Source organism: Metopolophium dirhodum, chromosome 7, assembly GCF_019925205.1.
Source record: "Metopolophium dirhodum isolate CAU chromosome 7, ASM1992520v1, whole genome shotgun sequence".
Lineage (NCBI taxonomy): Eukaryota > Metazoa > Arthropoda > Insecta > Hemiptera > Aphididae > Metopolophium > Metopolophium dirhodum.
In genome coordinates this window covers 29612664-29630994 of record NC_083566.1, presented here as the reverse complement: position 1 = coordinate 29630994, position 18331 = coordinate 29612664, and the positions used below count along the sequence as shown (strand labels likewise).

At 29.2% G+C, this 18331-nt stretch overlaps 1 protein-coding gene across 4 annotated transcripts in view; it reads left to right on the top strand.

Annotated features, from left to right (window-relative positions):
* The window catches only part of LOC132948234 (GTPase-activating Rap/Ran-GAP domain-like protein 3), a 385560-nt gene that overhangs the window by 253368 nt on the left and 113861 nt on the right, over nt 1–18331 (top strand). The window contains exon 1 of one of the 4 annotated variants that reach the window (XM_061018619.1): nt 5698–6681. The exons of the other annotated variants lie outside the window; for them this stretch is intronic. The gene's annotated coding sequence lies outside the window, so the exon portion shown is untranslated. Of the gene's footprint in view, nt 1–5697; nt 6682–18331 lie in introns of those variants that run through there. 4 annotated transcript variants of the gene reach the window in all.

Sequence of the window (18331 nt, the reverse complement as noted above, 5' to 3'; positions counted from 1 at the left end):
GAAAGAACCGAGAAGGCTACAATCATAACTAAGAAACGAGATTTTCACCACATAAAAAGGAGAACTTTGGATGTGCAACGTTGTTTTTATTTTTTTGATATCATTTAAATAAAAAAAGTTTTTCAAGTTTAACAAACACAAACAAGTAAGTTTTTGAAACAGTACGAATTTTTTTCAAATAAGTGATATCAAAAAAATAAAAACAACGTTGTACAGCCAATGTTCTCCTTTTTATGTGGTGAAAATTTTGTTTCTTAGTTATGACTGTAACCTTCTCGCTTCTTTCCCGCGCAAAACAGTTTTTTGCTATATGTTGTACATTTTTAAGACGGAGACAACGCATGCGGGTATAGCGTCCTCTTAAAATTACTTATGGAAACTAATTTAATTACTAGTTTTATGTCGTTAAAATAATACTATGAGTAGGCATAAAATGAAAAATTAAAAATAATCATGATAATGATTTTGTAATTTATTTGTTTGCGCTGAAATGAAAAATAATTCCTAAACAATATAAGTTCGAGGGAAGCGATATGAGCGAAGCGATGATGTATTGATTTTATAATGATGTGTGTTTTTTTTTATTTTTTTATTTTTGTGTCTGTCATCACCTATTAGGACAGTAAAAATGCTTGGATTTTCTTCAACAGTAACTTTTCTGATAGGAAAGTGAATCTAGTTGATACTTTGGGGGGTAAAAAGTAAAAATTTCCCAGTAGTTTTCAAAAGCGACGTGAAAAACAAAAGAAAAATTAAGGAAAAACGGGAATTTTTACGCAAAATCTGTTTTCGAGAAAATCGATTTTGGTTTTTGAACTCTAAAACAAATGACCGTACATGAAATTTTGACTGAATGTTTATATTAGCATTTTCTATACACCATAAAATGTTGAAAATATTTTGACTCTTTTTGAGCTGTTTACGGACATTGTCAGTTTTCAATTTTTTTAGTTTTTTTTTCTATTGGATAAAAAAGTTTGAAAATTTAATAGAAGGCTCCTAGGTTTCAAAGGCAGATCAAAAAAATTAAAAATCCTTAGTCACAGTTTTTATTTATAAGAATTTAAAGTTCACGAAAATTGGCAAATTATTTTGAGTTGAGAATTCATAAAAATTTTTCTTTTTAAATCTAAGATTTGAAAATGTAATACAAGAATATCCATAAGTTTATCTACCTTTATCAAAAAAAAATGTCTACAAGAAAGTCAAATTAAATTTTTATGAGCGTTTGAAATTCATATTTTTACAACTTTTCATTATTCACTCGATTTCTCGTGTAACGATTTTCTTATTTTGTTGTAATTAAAAAACGAATGACTTTAGATACTTGAAAATTTTACTGAATGTTTTTATTAGCATTTTCTATACACGATAAAATGTTGAAAATAATTTGACTCTTTTTGAGCTGTTTACGGACATTGTCAGTTCTCAATTTTTTTAGTTTTTTTTTTCTATAAATATCAATAAAATTTTATTTGTTTGGTAGAAAAGCGTTAAAATTGTATGCAAGGCTTCTGTTATATTGTTACAATATCAGTTGAAAAATATTAAAAATGCATTGGCACAATTTTTTTTTATAAGCATTTGATGTCATAAATTGTCAAATATTATTAATTTTTTTAAAGTTTTATAATTTTTTTAGTAATTCTTTTTTTAAATCATCAAATATTATTATAATAATAAAATTGAACGTCCATATAGTTAACCTGCAATTTTAACTCCTTTTTTTGAACGAGTGCTTTTCGACCATTACCTGTTTTTTACTTGAGTGCAGTTTGACCATTACCTTTTTTGAACCCAAGTGCAATTCGACCATTTCTTTTTAGGTAATAAGTGCAATTCGACTATCCCGACCTGGAGAACTCAGACAAAAACTTCCTTGGGATTAAGTCCAGGTGCGGACACATGGGATTATCACCCGACAAGAAAATTTAATTTAGCGTCGTATAATGTTATAGTTGACAGGTCAACAGACTTGATTCTTTTTAATATATTAAGGTTATATTATACCCGTCAATTAAAGAAATTAAATACCTAAGGTAGGTACTGCTCAAAACCCGTTTTTGAATATATTGTAGGTACATTTTTTATTATTACAAAATCTAGTTTTTATAATTTCTAAATATTCACAATATAGGCCGCATGTGTCACGTTTTGTCAATAATACGTTATTTTATGAAGTAATTATGGACCAATCCAAATTTCTCAATTATAAAACTTTTAAACTGTTCCTGGGTTGGGGAAATTATGGAATAGGTACACCTATCTGGGGCCAAATAATGTTTACAATGCTTAATAATATATTATACATGATATTATAATAACCAGGTCCGACTTTGATATTATTATCCTTACTGCAGTTGTATTCATTTCTAAGATTCCGGGTATATCTGAAAGAAGCTATTTAGGTAATTAAAAGGTCTAATGTAAACTCCGCCTGTTTTATTATGAATATTATATTATATCAATTTACTGTATGCTCTTATCCGTTAGATAATTTTTAATTTTATTTATTTTTGGCTTTTATAACTATTATATTTTAATGTGGACGACTATTAATTATTATTATTTTTATTTTATAATAATAATTATATTAATTTTATATTTTCTTCACTGGCGGAGTTTACATAACCTCAATTTTACCTGATATTTTTCATTTGCGGAGTTTACATAATCCCAATTTTACCTGTTTTTTTTTTCTGGCGGAGTTTACAGTAAAAAAAGGTACTTGTGGGCTGTGGCGGAGTTTACATGCGTATACACTATGACTATACAATGTATTTTACAATATTATTACAATATGAACACATATACCAAGCTAATACCGTTAGATAGACAGAGCTTTGCTTAATTTGTGGTAACTCGTAACCTAACCTAAACATATAATATATAGGAAACACAGCTTTCATATTAAAACACGAGTTAAAACAGGTATGCTGAGTGCTGACAAATATATCACGCGTCATCGAGATTCCGATAACCAATCTGAAGAGATCTACAGAGATGTACAGTGTTATGATAATATAGACATTTAAATTTTCTAATATCATAATAATTTAAATCAATTTGTAAAATAAAACTATCTAGTATCCTATATTTTGTAAATATTATTTAGTTTTTAATTAAAGTAACTGTCAAGGGTAAGTCAAATATTGCATATCTTCAGGAGAGTATAATAAACAAATATGTTTATTGGTGATACATTTGATGAAACAAATTGTATACCTATTCAATTAATAATATTACACAGGTTTTTGAGGTTTTTATACACATCACAAAATTAATGTTTAATATATAATAATATTTATAATGAAAATGATGTCTTAAATAACACAGAAACAAATTAATTTACTTTGCCAATATTCACCAGAAACGATTCTCAAAGTTTAAAATCAATGAATTTTTACTGTTCCCGAAGGTGGACAAATGTTTTATCGGACACAAAAATCAAAAATAAATAAATAGGTACAAAAAAAGCATCATTGTAAAACCAATTAATTCATAACTCCACTCAGAATCTACAACAACCGAAAGTCAAATGATTTTGGGAAACGAAAAATGGAATTGCATTGCGAAACTTTATTATACATAGCAGCTGGCAGGATTCAGATTTCATCTTTAGACAATAAAGTTATTAAAATATTATACTAGATTACTATCTTGTAAATAAATTAAATTTATTACAGAAAGACAATCACAGCGAGTATAATATATAAAATTATTAGCATCCCCACCATTTTTGTATAATATAATATTTAATTGTAAAGTTGGTTCAGATTTTAATTATAGGGCATTAAAAGTCTTGTGTGACAAGCAGGGCTTAGCACCCGAATCATTTATTCGGGTTTCGGGTGCTGGAAGTATTCGACTATTCAAACACCGGAATAAAAAATGTAAACAAACGTTCGGAATTTAATTATTCGGGTTAATATTAGTTAATACGGATGTTCAATAGTCTAGAACAGACACAATTTTTGAAAGCTGAGGCCCCCCAAAAATTGTCAAGCCGAAAGCCAAAAACAAATTTAAAATAAAAAAGGTGGATAAGTGGGTGTCGCTCTGCTGTACAGTAGGTTACATGTGGGTCACTGTAATGCATGGTGTTAAATTTGAATTCAATGATATAATAACATTGTATAAGAAAAATGATTCTGAGCGAAAACGGTCAGTCAGCCTATGATATTACCAAGCATATTTGATGATATTATTGTGAATAAAGTAATTTATATATAACCTATTTACGTGGAACCTTGTTTTAAATGTTCAATCCTTAGCTATAAAAGTTGAACATTTTATAAATTATTAACTACAAAATAATTATTTGATAAATTTTGTCTACATTTGAACTTTAAATGCTTATAAAAAAAAATTGTGTCTATGAATTTTTAATATTTTTCAACTGCTATTGTAACAATATATCAGGAGCCTTGCATAAAATTTTCACGCTTTTTTACCCAACAAATAAAATTTTATAGATATTTATAGAAAAAAAAACTAAAAAAATTGAAAACTGACAATGTCCGTAAACAGCTCAAAAAGAGTCAAATTATTTTCAAAATTTTATCGTGTATAGAAAATGCTAATAAAAACATTCAGTGAAAAGTTCATGTATATACGTTAATTTGTTTTAAAGTTACACCAAAAACTAAAATTCAATTTTGTAAAAAACCGATTTTGCGTAAAAATTCCCGTTTTTCCTTAATTTTTATTTTGTTTCTCCGGGTGCTTTTGAAAATTATTGAGAATTTTAAATCTTTTTGACCTCCCAAAAGTACCAACTAGATTCACTTGCCCATCGAACAAGATTAGTTGAAAATCGAAGCATTATTTCGACTATTAATCGTGTACACAGACACAAAAATAAATAAAACACATCATTGTAAAATCAATACATTCATCGCTCCGCTCAGAATCTAAAAAGGATTTATGTTATTTATAGTAAAATATAAATTTCTAATACGAATGCCCAACATTTGTTCTAGACCAAACTCAGTTTTTTTAATGTAGTTACATTTTTCTAAGAAACTACAAGAACTAAGACAATGGGAATTAATTAGATACCTACCTATTTATTTACCACTTACCAAGTGACTGTTATAACTAAGTTAACTAAAGTGTTTAAAAAAGGTAGGTCATATAGGGGCGTTGAGTCGTAGAGAAATAAAATAAAATAAAAATTACGAATTTTCGATTTTTGGAAACTAGTAAATATAGGCATGAATTACGATATTCGTTACTAAATTATAATAAAACGGATTGGGAAGTTGGTTAGCAAATAACACTATAGGTATTAATTATAGGTATATAATACTTATTAGTATTTGGTATATCTTGGTCACGACTGTCAACACGTTGTTAAGTTTTGTTGAGGCTATGTCTATATTTATTATTTTATATTGCTATATTTGGATTTATTTTATGTACTAATAAAGTAATAAAATATATTTAAATATTAAGTATAAGAAATATTTTAGTATAGAGAATACATACAAAATGATTTATCACATGAGATTGTAAGGAAACAAAGTTATTCGTGTTATTGGCTTAACCGGAATGTTTTATTCAGGTTTTGGTTATTTCGGGTATTTTTAAAACAGAATCATTCGGGTTATATGGGTTTCGAGTGTTCGATTTTTTAACGGTTTTTAGAGGCGTTAGGGGTTCGGTTAATTCGAGTTCAAGGCCCCTGGTGGTTAAGTACATGTTATCTAGTGATTTCCACTTATTCCATTTAAATTGTATTCGAACGACTAAAGTGAGAAATTATTTCCGATTATTATAGTATAATTATATATTTTGTTATTATTATAATATCTTCTAAATACATCTATCCAGCACTAGTCTGCAAAACATGTTGTAGGTATTGTATATGTTTGTTATAAGTATATTGACGCTTACATTACTACTCAACATTATACTTGAAAGTTGAAATTACTTACATAAAATTATTTACTCGACAATCGGCATCTTGCCTGATAATATAAATATCATACTATTGACATGGGGTACAAACTTTTATTTATTTGAATCTCACAATAGGTATATAATAATATTATTGTGGCCGAGTGAAAGACAACAAATGACTAATACAAAAACCATTAAAACCATATTATATTATATCAACGTGCGTTCGGGTATAATTATTTTTGGAAAGTCGTTCGGTCGGACTTAGACAACGTTGGCGACGTCTGTCGGTGGACTTTGGCGACTGGGGTAACAATCGGCTGTTCGCCGACGGGCGCCGAAAACGGTCGGCGGCGGCGGTCGCGGTCCACTAGGTGGCGGCGCGCGGGCGTCACGCCGTGGCGTGCCGGCCGGCTGTTGATAGGGCGGCACGCGCACGTGTTGAACAGTGCAAATCCGTCGTCGGTCGACCGCTGTCGTCCGATACGCGATCCCTCCCGCCGCCGACGAAGTATTTTTTTTCTCCCCAGTTCGATTCGTCCGCCGTCCGGTTTCGTTGTACCCAAAAAACGGACGTGGTTCGCGAATTAATAATTGTTAATGTCGTCGTAAAACTCCGTACGTACACGCTTTATGTGTGCACATATTTTAGGGTATTAGCTGGCAATCGCCCGGCAACGTTCTGTGTTTGGTTGTCGCTGAGACGACTTAGATCGGATAGAAAATATTATGTGATATTAACATTTAAAAAAAAAAAAAAACAGTAACAATATAAAGGTACGTTGACATTGCAGAGAACGGATGTGAATGCATAATATTTTATAATTTCGGGTCACAGAATAATATAGGGATGTCCTGCTACGTATTTAACTCACGGGTACACAGACGTATCGCATTATTATGTATAATAGATAGCTATGATAACATGCAATGTGCATAATATGATTGTCCCGGATGAAACTTTTAAACCGTTTATCACGCGTGCCTCCTGTTTTTGTTTCCAGAAAATGTCGGAAATATTTTAGAAAAACAACCCTTTAGGGTTTCATACGGGAAAGTTGTACGTGCCAGGTATAGGTACGTGCGAATATAAGTTTTCGTCTTACTACAAAATTACATAACACGCAATATTTAGAAGCTGATCTCCAAGCACACCAATAAGTACCTGACAATTTTAATAAAAGTTTTCATATTCGTTCTAGTGGATTTATCTTTTTTCCTAACATGGCTTTTGTGTGAACTTCATATTATATATTATACAATTTACATAACAATATGGTGTTATAACTTATAATCTACTATATACCGATATAATATTATAGTATCGGTACCATAAGAAATATTATGCAAGATAAGGAATAATTAATCATATAGTATGCTTGCCAACCAAGGGGAATAATAGATTACTATCGAAATGCTAAATTGTCAACCGTGTTGGATAATTTTCTCGAGAAAATGCATGTGCGTGTGTGTGTGTGTGTCATTGACGGATTTAGGAATTTTTCTTGGGATTGCATTTGCAACTAATTAAACATAAAACACGATGCCAAAATATATATAATATGTTACCTGATAAATGAATTATGTTTTTCTTTAACAAAATAAAATATATATTAGTAATATCTACTAACTTATGCAGTAAGTTTAGTTGGTATATAGTTTTTATTTAAACTAAATGTGATAGCAAAATATATTATATTATTATACGGCATTTAAACATTATAAGTTATTAGTTGTTTATTGTATCATTATGTATACATAATTATTAATCAATGACAATATGCTCATCGTTATAACTTAAATCAACTGAATATATTATATAATTACTTATTTAAGTTAAATTTTTGATCTTAAATGTAATTATACGAATCATTTGAACTCTATAGTCTATTTCAAACAACATTCATGATTTTTGTAATTTGGTTTCATCTACAAATGGTTGAATATTATTAGGTAGGTCATATCAAAACTGAAAAGCCTTTGCTCAACTATAACTACGTAAAAGATTAATCTCGAGTTCATACCTTAATTTTTTTTTTAATATTACCTAATTACAGTCTTACAAAAATATTCTAAATAAATCCATTCCATTCTATAAATATATATAATATAATACGAAATATAATACTTGTATAAAATAACGCTTTATATAAGTATCAAACATAAATAAAAATAGAAAATTAACCCATTTTGAAAAGAAAATATTATTGCTTGGTAAAGTAAAACTACCTACCTACTCTGTACAGTATTATTTTGTTAATACTGAACTAAATTATTCGAATAATAAAAATTTCCCCTTTGAGTGGTTGCTATTTTCAAATAATTCGTGTGATAATTATATTAAGTTCATAATATATTTATTGTAACTAAAGGTTGTGTATTTCAAAATAAATGTTAAAAATACAAATATATTGTATTATATTTTATTCATGTTTTATTTTATTTAATATCGTTGTAAAAAATTGCTCAATATCAATCACTCGCTTAAATGACACTTGTTAATATATAATTTATTCAAATGAGTGCTTTATAATAGTTTAATATTTACCTTGAATGTATGTTCAAGTGGTATGAAATTATTATCCATTGCATTTATATACTTGTTATACAATGTCGCTAAACATATATTTATATAGGTATTGTAACTGTCAATCTCATATTTACTTATTGCTTGAAAAATATTCTTTCTAACTTTTTTTTGTCGACATAATGGTTCATGTAATTGTTTTTTACTTTTTAAATTATGTTGTAGTTAATAAAAGTAATAACTTATCTTATTAGTTATTGATATAATTTTAGTTTTTAAGTAGGTACCTATTGTTATTTGTAATATCAATAATACCTTACAATTAACTGGAACTTTTGCTAGATATATTTTTAAAACCAACCATTATTATGATATTATGATGGTTTTTTTAAAACTTGCCAAAAATGTATATTTATAAATTTTATAAAAATCTACCATAGGTACGTCCATACAATATAACATACCTATACGATGTATATATATATAATGTTAATGAATTATTTAATATAATATTATGTGCATTAACTTAATTTGCCGTTGCTAAAAATAGTTTTAATTTTTTTAATTAAAGGTACCTAACCACCTATTTAATGTTTTCAAAATATAAATAGTCTATTATTAAGAACTGATTGTGTAACTATAATAATAGTAACCTAGCTATACACAATAACGATATAAAAATGTGAAACTTATTATATATTCTATTATACCTGACGTTTTGACAGCTTATAATAATGTTCAAACTTGATTGACCTGTGGATCATATTTTATTTTATACATTTTAAACTTTCAAATCGTAAAAAAAGTTTTGTCTTTAAAAATGTCAAGTATAAAATATACATATATTTAAAACTTATTCAAATTGTCATGATTAATTTTTATAGATGTATATAAAATGTACAAATGATTAGTACTAAAAAATAATCAGAAAATATATGCTTAAAATAACTATACCTTTAGTATTAAAATAAAGTATTAGTTGGGTCTCATTTAAACGTTTAATACATATTCGATCCATGTAGAAAATATATATTTTACATCTCTATACTAATCATTTTGTTCGTATTAGTTTTTTAAACATTAATTTTAGTTTTCGTACGCGTACCTACTATAATAATATAATTTTCTAACTTTTACCAATTTAGTGCTCAATATAATAAATAGGCATACATTTTTTGAATTAAAATAGCGAATGTTAGTATATGTGCTTGATTCTTTAATGTGTGTAACTTCCCGACTCTATCGTGTGAATTAATTTTTTTTAGTATTGAAAAAATATGCTATGTAAAATGTACTGAAACATCAATCTTAGTTGACTGAAAAAGATAATATCATCATGTACATCCATAAAAATAAATAAAATGTCAGTATTGTTTTTTCCTTACAAAGTGATACGAGAATGGAATTTTGAAAGTGGTTCATATGATATTCGATTTTTAAGGTTTACACAATCAGATTGTATTACCCAAGTTCCATTATTCACTTGTCAATATTATACATATACTTTTAGGAAAATACATCGCACCAATCTAGACATTTTATAAGATAAAATAAAATTACTCAATTAATCTTATAATAATATGTTTTATAAAGCCTAAATTTTTCTGTAACGAATAAATTCAATATAATATTATTATACTACTTGCGTAGCTACTTATCGCGCATATACTTATACAATATTATTCTATTAAATTAGGTAAAACACAAATTTATTTGTTTTCACTTATTCTCGACTTATTATTAGGTGTTTACTACTCATCCGTGTGTATGGTATAAATAATGTTTAAACATGACACATGTTCTCATACAATTGTCGTTTTTTTAACATTAAAATATAATGTTATAAATTATAAATATATATATAGGTATATCCCTTCGTTATTAAAACACGAGTTAAAGTTCATGTGAATTTTAAATTATAATATCGTAAACAAAACTAGTTTTAAATAGTTCTTTTTTTTTTTACAACCTCGATACTTGTATTTTATTGGTGTCCCCTATCCTTAATGTCCTTGTGTATATCATAAGTGTGTGTGACAGTCTGCACACTGTTGTTCAAAAAGTATAATATTATCATGAACAATACCCCAGTTTAAACTTGTGTTTAGTACATTAATATATACCTGTAATACATACTACTATATCATAGTATATTATAGTGTTTAGTTGTGCTTTAAACAAATTGTCGATGGGGAATTAGTATTTAGTTTTGCTATTTTAATATGGTGTGTCGTGTGTATCCACAAAGTGATTACGCCCGTGTGCAATAACGAAAACGTCGTAATTTATTTGTTTTAAAGAACGCATTAGCTCGTTTATTTCTGTCATGCAAATATTCTACACTGTCGGTGAAGGAAAAAAATGTAATATAATTTTTTCTTATGTGTACTAGCTAATACTCAAATACTTTGCTAAAATTAAATGAGTATACTATTAATTAAGAAGAATTTAAAGTGTAGCTAAATTGCAGTACAAACCGGCAACTGTATATTAATAAAAAAATATATAGGTAAATATAATATAAAATATCCTAGGCTGACAAACCGTCCCCGCTCAGAATCATTTTTCGTATACAATATACAACGATGTTACATAATTTAATTCAAATTTAACACTATCCATTATAGTCACCCACTTGTAACCTACTGTACAGCAGAGCGACACCCACTTACCCACTTTTTTTTTATAAATTATATTATTTTCTAATTATTTTCTAGATTTAGGCTGCACTGCATCCAAAGTTTTTGGTATTTTTTGCGATACTCTAATTATTGCAGATGTCTTCGAGAAATGAGTATTATATAATATTATGAGTACCTAACTACAAGTTGTTTTTTTTTAAATCTTAATTCTATAGTTCGTTCTTTGCATTTATTATGTATCAACGGAATTCCATCCGATCATTCGGGCACATTTAAATGCTTCAAAGTAATACATTTTTCTTTCTTTCGTCTCGTCCATATCCGACCACCATCATTACGTCAAAGCCATTGGAAATATCGTAGGTACCGCTATTGTTATACCGTCTCATTGGATGTGTGTGTGTATATATATAATATGATATCGGACATTCCAAGCATTCCGTGGGCGCCTCCGTCGGGGGTAATAATTGTCTCTGGTATATGCGGCGAGAGGATTTGAAGCACCTCGTGCGTGCCACAGTGGCGTACGAACACACAAATTAGAGTTGCTCCTCGACACACAATCCACCCGCACTCCTATAATAGACCTCCAGCCCTCTATTAAAATGCCCGTCCTACACACCACTACCACGGTTACCCGACACATGACAAATGGGGTCCTTTTCGCGAGATATACCTATATAACCGCGTTTCGCAGATTATTACGGCTCGGCTGGCAGCAACACTTGTTCGCGGTCGCACGCAGCGCGCAACACTACACACGCATCTATATAATATAATGATAGTAATAATAATAAGAATAATACTTCTACTTCTTCGTGCGGTCCATCCATCCGTTCTCTTAGCCCATACCTCGCTGTCCCGTCATAATATATCGGCAGCGAGTTTTATCAATAATTTCATATAGGTATCATAACATCTGCAGGTTTCGCGAAAACCCAAATGCCGCTTCTTTAACGGTTGGTTATTGTTATAATAATAACAATAATAATATACAGTTGAAATTTTCATTTCCAGCCCAGTTTCCGGTCCCGTCTCGCGCCGGATATAGTGCTTGATATTTTTTTTATTAAGTTTAGATGAAATGGGAAGCTTGCAAAGCTTTATCAAAACTGTTTTTAGGATTTATCTCTTGAAGACAAGTTCCAAAAAATATTAAACCCCCACCATCTTTATAATAACGGGGCATTCACATTAAAATTTAACGTTTACGAAATATTGTCACACAAAATAATACACAATCTGTAGAGTAATTACGAATTAGTCCCTTATTATTAATAGTTATTACTTATTACCAATTCAATACAATACAAATACAATTTTAAATTGTTCAATAAGAAATAACAATAATGTTTGATTTAACCTATAAATCTAATAGTGATTTCAAAAATAAATCTCGATACCAGTCTATTGTTACTTTTTGCACGCATTACGCCAAAATACGTACCTTTATGTTTTTCATTACGATTTTGGTACGAATGTAATAATATTTATCACATTTAATTCAATAGCTTTACGCGTGGCCATCGTTGGCATCGGTTTTTTCGGGCACGTAAAACTCTAAGTGCCCGGTCGATGTACATACGAGTTTTTTCAACATAAGCCTCATTTTCTCAGTCAATTTTCATGTTTTTTTTCTTCATTCTAAGTACATTCAACTTATATTAACGGTCGTCTCCGACAGTCTGTTATCTTTTATAAAGTGGACTTCTTTTTTTTTTTAGATTTGTTGAGTATTGTCTCTTGAGAGAGAAAGAGAGTTAGAGAGAGAGTGTGTGTGTGTGTGAGAGAGAGAGAGAAATCACCTAATAATAGAGATAATTTTTTTTGGTTCTTTCGGTGACCGCCATTTTATGGAATTATCATTGTAATTCGAACTTCTTATAACAATTTAAAGTTTTGTTAATAGATTATGATAAAATCATAGTTGTATTACTCCACTTGTCTAAACTATTCAAAATCGTAATATTTACAATAATTTACAATAATACGAGAAGTGAATAATTAAAAGTGTAATTCACCACGACAAGCAATGGTAAAAAATATAAAGCAATCATTTTCAACTATTTCAAATCATACATATCAATAATATTACGATATACAAAAACCATTTTATCCGAAAATTTGACAGAAAAAATTCCACCGACTTTGCGCTCGACGGCCAATTTAACCTGTGGTTTTTCAATTTTACTCTGTCATACACAACTACCCCACGCAACGTCGTAGGATTCGAAGTACACGTATATGATGCTCGCCACAATATATTTCTATACCTCACACGTTTGTAGTGTTCAGTCGGCGTCGGCACGTCGAACGCAGATAAAAAAAAAGCGGCTCGCGTATATTTTCGACGTACGTAAAATGATTTACTCAGCTGGCAGATTGGTCTTATTTTCTATTCCGATTTTCCTCTCTCGTTTTCACCGCGTTTTCCCGTCCTCTTTCGTTCAACGAAGAAAATATATCAAACGCTCGCAATCTCCCAACGCCACGGCGTCTTTCATCAAATATATTATTATATAGGTATTATATTATAATATACCTTCTATACATTTAAACATCATATCCCAATATATATTATATATATATCGTCAGTTTGATCGAAAAATCAAATCCGCTCACCTTTCTAAACCACCGTAGGTGTATCTATACGCCGTCGTCATTGTTGTAGTCGTTGACAAATATTTTTTTCCATGAAACGAAGGAACCGCCGCCGATCTACCACGACGTATAGAATATTAGTATGAACTGCATACACACTATACTATAGTATACTATACGTGTTTTAATAATATCATCAAAAAACTTTTGGTTTTAAAATAATATAACACTACACAGTATTATATCGTGGCCAAATCGTGTTTTGATTAACAATAAATTATTACGTGTTGACTCTACTTTAAACATCGAGTGCAGATTGTAATGTTTAATCCATACTCGATGCCATGGTAGATATGTTAACTGCAGAATATCGCGTTATGTTTGCCAACGAATAGACAATTCGAAACACTCTAATTCCTCTATCACAATATGTTTTTAAATTGTTTTGCATTTCCTCTTTGAAATGTCCAGTTATTTTGTTAGATATTTCTATTGTCATGAACACGGATACACTTTTGTCGAGTGCACTACACATACTATATGATATTATATTTATTATTACATAGTAGGTAATACCTATATTATAAATTTATGTTATGGTAAAAGTACGAATACCGGTGAAGCCTAGGGTACACAAAACAGTTTGGTCAAATCCCGAATGACTTATATAGTTCGGGCTTTTACAAACTAGATTTGGTAAATCTTAGGATAAAGAACCAGTGTTGGTGAAAGTCCAAATTTTTTTATCAATCACTGATATTTTACCCTTTACTTTATACTCGTATAATATAATTAGTAATTACAAATTACAATAGTACCTATACGTTAACATAAAAATTATTGCTATTATTATTTAAGTATATTAGATATTACATTAGCTAGTGCCTAGTACTCGACTTTAACTACCATAATAAATTTAAGTGTTTTAAAAAAGTTATTTAATAATTTTCTATCGTCAAGCTAATTTTAATTATCTAGCAGACTATTTTAATATAAATGATAAATTTCAAAGACTTAGCTATAAAATTATATCACAACTTTTAGAGCTGGTTTTTTCATACTTATCTTTCTTTTTACACGGAGTTTGGTGGATTGTTTTTTGGGGGATCTAATAAACTAGTAGCTATAATGTAGTACCTAATATACATAAAAAATAATAGTAGTTGTTTTTATGATAACGTATGCTATTGTAATTTGTAATAACTAATTAAATTATCTGAGTATAAAGCAAGAGGAAAAATATCACACAATAATTGGTAAACAATTTTAGACTTTCACCAACACTGGTCGTTTATCCTAAGATTTACCAAATCTCGTTTGTAAAAGTATGAACTACAAAAACCATTCGGGGACTAAACTCATTCCGAAATTCTTACATTAATCGATTCACTGGTAGGTTTCACAGTTATTCGTACTTTTACAGTAATAATATAATATATACCTAATTACATTTTATTATCATATTTATATACGTAGTTCAAACAACAAATTATTGTTTTGAATAAATTAATTGTGTTTATTCGAGATATTCGTATATTTCGCATTAGTAGTAAATTAAATATTTGATATTCATGAACTATAGTCAAAGCGTTTGGAGTATTTTGGTAGTTTATATTTCTAATTTTTACAATTAGCCTTTGTAAATACATTTTACAAATTGTATGAAATTCATGCAACTACTAATCATCCTGTAATGGATAGTTTCGTTTTATTTAAGTTGGTTTTAAAAAAAAATCATTTACCGGTTTTTACTCGTCAAAAGACAAAAAATAGAACAGTGGGGATAAATATAGTCATAATAATAATTAACAAAACAATGTACGGAGTTAATTATTCTGCGGAACTGTGTGAGGGGAGGGGGGAGCGAAGTTCGTTTGCAGAAATAATGGTCCGGTAGAGCAGATAACAGTAACACGAAATTCCCTCATACATTTCAGGAACAATTAAAAAAAAAAACGTATTCATATTATGTGACATATTAAACGTATTAGGAGGATAATACACTTATGGTGAAAGTACAGTGTTTCTAGAAACTAAAAATTTTGAAAATCCTCAATGCTTATATTTTAAAGATCACACATGATCGCAACATGCAAAGATTAGTTTTAATTAACGGTTTATTTAATGTCTGTGTACACCACGCAGTTAAATTAAAGTGGTTATTGTTATCTTTAAATTTTAATCCCGTGTCTTAAAAGATAAGGTTGGATTCTTATTCTGCCTCTCCTTGGTAACACAGTTGCACGAAAAAGGCTGTTTCAATGTTTAATATATTAATGATTAACGCCACAAAACTGCAGTTAATGATTTGTGTCCTGACAAAATTACTGATACACGAGTTGTGCCCTGGATAAAAAATATATTTTATTGGACAAATTTATCTACATATTTGAATTTATGTGCTCATAACTTTTTTATAAAATGATTTTATTTATGAATCACAGTGCCTCCCTAAATGAATACAAGATGGTTCAGATAGTAAAAATAACATAAATAATAGCCTTTAATGATTATAAAGGTTGCGGACAATTTAGCGCATAACAATTCAGCTATAACATTTCAGCGCAAGACAAGTCAGCGCATCATGTTTAATAAAATATACTAAATTAATTAAACATAAGAAATATAATAAAATACCTAATTAAAACCATGTTACAATCATTACTATTGCTTAATACACATTATATTATATTATAAATCACTTATTTAAATTTAAATTATGGGCTAACCTAAGTAAGTACCTATTTATTGTGTGGTCGGTTTTCAAAATCTTCGCAAAAATGTAACATTTTTTTTTGCTGTAGTTTTATACTTTGATTTTTTACTGGTACATCAGCAATAAGATGTTCAATAGCCCTCTTATTAATACTTTCTTCTTTTTTCAAACAAATATTAAATTTCTATATAGTCGGTAGGATGCGAAGGTGTTAAAAGCGCAGAAAATCCATTATGCCAACCTTCAATATTGTTATTGGTTCTTGGGAGATCATCTTTCAAACAATTAAAACAACTATAAATATCAATTGCAAATAAGGGAGATCTTCGTTTTCCTCTTCTGTCTAAACTTCCAATCCAAGTACATTCGAAGTATGAAATTAGTGGTGACAACAGTTCTTCATATTTTGTGTAAAATTCATTTTATAAAAGGCCTTCAAAGTATTCTGTTACCATTTCTGTTGAAACGAAGGGAAACGCAGCTAATTTTTTCAGAACAAATATACAGGATCATTACAATATTCAGTTGATAAACCATATTCTTAAATATAACTCCATATGGATTGACTTAAGTGGACAAAACGTAGTAGAAATTCGGTTTTAATAGAATTCATTACTGCTTTTTCGAAGTTGGATGCAAGTTGGATGAAGTTGGATTTAAATCTGGTTTTATTAATTTTAAATTATTAAACATTGTATTCTAACTAATTTATAAGTGCTTTCTTTTTTGTCCGGTAACAAAATATATACCAACGGTATGATATTAGAAAACTGAATTGTATGGTTCGTATATAATTGGTAAAATAAATTGGAACATCATGAAAATGTACCGTCAGTAAACCAATGTTTTGAATATGTTAGAAGTTCTTAATTTTTTCATGTCAAAAATATTAAAATTCAGTTATCAAAATTTCCAGAATTACCTGCACTGTCGAAAAAAAAGAAACTGCTCTCCACATTATGTTTTTGTGAATGAATCTGGTATTTTGAAATGTAAAGAATTTGGGTTGGCTGGGGCAATTTGTTTAGCGTGGCGTACCTACTCGCTGTATTGTTATTTTTAAATCTCTTGTGTTTGGTAGCTGGGCTGAAACTAAATAAAATTGATTATCAACATAAAATACTATTTTATATTTTTTTTGGATTATTACCTGTGAAGAGTCTTTTCCAAGAATGGCACGTGTTGTTAAACTACTTCCAATATTATTGAACTGCTGGTTTTTGTATCCAAATATATACAATTCTCACAACGATTTGTAAATTATTGCACCAAACAATTAGTTGTTAAATTTGGTTTAGTTAAAGTTAAAAATTAAAAGTACATTTAAGTACTTAATATTTAAATATTGTTCAACGGTTTTTTTTCAAGTACCTAGTACTTACTATTATCTGTTTACATAACTTTCGTAGAAATACTTAAAACCTGATTAGAGGTTAGCCAGTGTAACCTTTCAGAGTTTAAACAGTAGTAACAATTCAATGGTCAGACCTGAACGTTTGGCCACTGTAACCGCACGTCGATAAATTTAATATTTTTCAATTTTATGGGAACATAGTAGGTGGGTATAATAAAAAAATAAGAACAGCATCTAGAAAATTAAAAAACTGTGATTAAATTATGGAGGACACGATAGAGTGTAATGGCACCTTCTAAACCAATAACGGACAACTTTGGTTAACTTGATAATAATATTAAATATTGTTATTGTATTTACCGAACGGATGACGGGAGGGCGATGGTGATGAAGTGTCGGCGATACAGATATTATTATTCATTACAATACTGAGTTGCTAAATTATCTCTATGTAAAAATATTCAGAATTTTCTGAGATTGTGGTGGCGGGATTTTAGGGTGGGTGATAAGTGGAGACATAGATTCACATTAACACACACGCACACATCGCAGTTTTCACACTAAAAAATATTATCTTTATGTCGAAT